The sequence below is a fragment of the Octopus bimaculoides genome, chromosome 2 (genome assembly GCF_001194135.2).
Source record: "Octopus bimaculoides isolate UCB-OBI-ISO-001 chromosome 2, ASM119413v2, whole genome shotgun sequence".
In the NCBI taxonomy this organism is placed as follows: domain Eukaryota; kingdom Metazoa; phylum Mollusca; class Cephalopoda; order Octopoda; family Octopodidae; genus Octopus; species Octopus bimaculoides.
The window spans coordinates 5,964,782-5,967,714 of NC_068982.1; the positions used below are offsets into that span (position 1 = coordinate 5,964,782).

Sequence of the window (2,933 nt, forward strand, 5' to 3'; positions counted from 1 at the left end):
GGTGGTGGTGGTGACGGTGGTGGTGGTGGTGGTGGTGACGGTGGTAGCAGCTGTTGCTGTGTTGTTTGTTTTGTTACAGCTGCTGCTGCTTCTGCTGGTGCTGTCTTTGCTACTGTTGGTTCCGGTGTTGTCATGATTCATGTTGATGTTAGTGCTGGTGTTGCTACTGCTGCTTCTGTTGTAGTTTGTTGTTAGTGTTTTCGCATTCCTCGCTTGCTTTCGTTTGGGAGTGGCTGCCTACCTCACATACTGGTCGGCTACTGTTGCTGAAATTATCTCCGCTTCGAGAAGTTGTTATCATAACCACCAGCTACACTTGGAAAGAGGGAGATAATCTCGCGATTAAGAATTTTCTGACATCGATAAGCCAAGGGAACGGACGGGCTTATTGTCTGGAGATGTGAATGAACGTGGCTTAGTGGTTAGGGCATTCAACTCACGTGATGTGTCCTTGAGCAAGATACTTTATTTCACGTTGCTCCAGTCCACTCAGCTGGCAAAAATGAGTTGTAAATCATCGTTTAACGTCCGCTTTCCATGCTAGCATGGGTTGGACGATTTGACTGAGGACTTGCAAGCCAGAAGGCTGCACCAAGCTCCAATCTGATCTGGCAGAGTTTCTACAGCTGGATGCCCTTCCTAACGCCAACCACTCTGAGAATGTAGTGGGTGCTTTTAAGTGCCACCGGCACGAGGGCCAGTCACACGGTACTGGCAACGGCCACGCTCAAACAGGTGTTTTTTTATATGCCACCTGCACGGGAGCCAGTCCAGCGGCACTGGCAACGACCTCGCTCGAATGATTTTCTAACGTGCCACCACCACAAGTGCTAGAAGGTGACTCTGGGCCAGCCTTGTCACACTCTGTGTCACGCTGAATCTCCCTGAGAACTACATTAGGGGTACATGTGTCCGTGGAATACTCAGCCACTTCCACGTTAATTTTATGAGCAAGCTGTTCCGTTGATTGTATCAGCTGGGACCCTCGTCATCGTAACCGACGGAGTGTTTCTAATTGTTTGGAGACAAGAGGACAGTCGTGTACATGTGTTTAACGCCCTAATAGTTTTCTTCAGCATGACAATTATCGGGGTTTATCACCAGCAGCTAAAGAACTTAGACTTATACAAAACAGTAGAAAATACTTTTGGCCAGATCTTTTTTTTTTTTTTTTTTTTTGTAGCAATATAAAACATTCATTCATTTGTAGCCACTGCAAAATTAAGAATTTTGATCTATTTTTCCATAGTGAATTTCACTTATTGTTCGTTAATCAGAGTTAAAGGATACAAAGAATTATGTTATATTTTCACTAAAGTCGGCTTGCCGAATTTGGCCTGCAGTCGTAATTTGTCAATACCTGGTTTACTCAATCAGTCATATCCATGCCAACAAATGCAAGTCATTTTTAAGGGTCTCTAACCTTTATTATTTAAACTGGTCATGTCTGACCCAAATATTCTACCTGTTTTATGTTCAAACTGGCCAGATCCGGCCTCTCACACCAACCCTACAATGTTATTCTAAAAATAAACAGTCACATCATCAAAATCCCAAAGCTACTAGATAATGCATGACTAATTCAAAACAATGTGAATAAATAAGCATTCCATTTGAGAGAGTAACGCAAATGCTAAGGGGTTGGACAAGTCCAGTTGTCAGGCTCTCCAATGTGTAAATGCTTTGCAAGATTTAGTTATATCGCTTTGCTTCTGAGTTCAAGTCGTACTGGGCTCGAATTTCATTATTTCGGGGTTGTTATTGTTGTTGACTAGTCTCAGGTCAGCCCTGATCCAACAAAACTATGTTCAAAGGCATCCCAGTCGTTGTCATTCCCATGTTTTTTACGATGTGTAGAAAACTCACGACTACATTATTCAATGCGCCCCTTTCTAAAATAGTGGTGCGTATAGGAATGTAGAGGCTTCCTCAAAGGATCTCCTTTGGAGGTCGTGAAAATCAATAACATCAAATACTGAAATTGATTAAATCGCTTATAGCACGTGGTTTTGGACCTAAGGAGAAAACCTTTATAATCAAAGTGCTTAGAGAAGACAGTGAATTAGTAGAATGGTTACAAAATCAGGAAATGCCTTATGATATTTCTTCCGTCTCTCTACTTTCTGAATTCAAATTCCGTCAAGGTTTTGAAGAATGGGTTTTGGTAGTTTGTAATTCTAGCCTGTGTTCTTCGTTAGGATTTTCTTGATGGCATTTAAATGCTTTGCACATTCTTTCTTGGTGTAATAATTCTTGGTTCAGCTGATGCTCGTTTCATTGAACGGTACTTCTTTGGTGGAATCATTTTTTTCTTTGTGATGAAGTGTTCGTTTAGGTCGGTTATTGACTCCGAACGATTTTGTAGAGCAGCAAATCGGTTCTCTACCAGGACACTGTACATTTGCTGCATATCTGTATCCTTTTTCAGAATATACCAATCCTATGCTTGCTTTTGTTTGGTGTTATACGCGTACGAAAACTGAGTTTGATAAATCCTGATAAAATTCTGTGGTGAAACGGATTAGATGACTGCTATTTAAGGATGGTCCTAAATGTGAAATAACAGCAACAAATGACAAACGAATACCTTTATGGAGACCTACCAAAAGTTAGCAAGAACAGGCGAAGAGAAGATTAGGCTTCGACTATCTGGTCACTGCGTGCGCCACCCTACACTGGGGTCATCCAAATTAGTCTTGTGGAACCTACTACATAGTGATGTAAGAAGAGGTAAACGTTTTATTTACATTATTTACATTTGACGAATATTTTATCCACTACGCCATATGCCCACAGGCATATGGAGTAGTGGTTAAGAGCGCGGGCTACTAACCCCAAGATTCCGAGTTCGATTCCAGGCAGTAACCTGAATAATAATAATAATAATAATAATAATAATAATAATAATAATAATAATAATAATAATAATAATA

General features: G+C 40.9%; 1 protein-coding gene across 2 annotated transcripts in view; it reads right to left on the reverse strand.

The window, feature by feature from the left end:
• LOC106868895 (carbohydrate sulfotransferase 15) overlaps positions 1–2,933 on the reverse strand; it is a 76,382-nt gene that overhangs the window by 63,841 nt on the left and 9,608 nt on the right. The gene's annotated exons all lie outside the window — the stretch shown is intronic.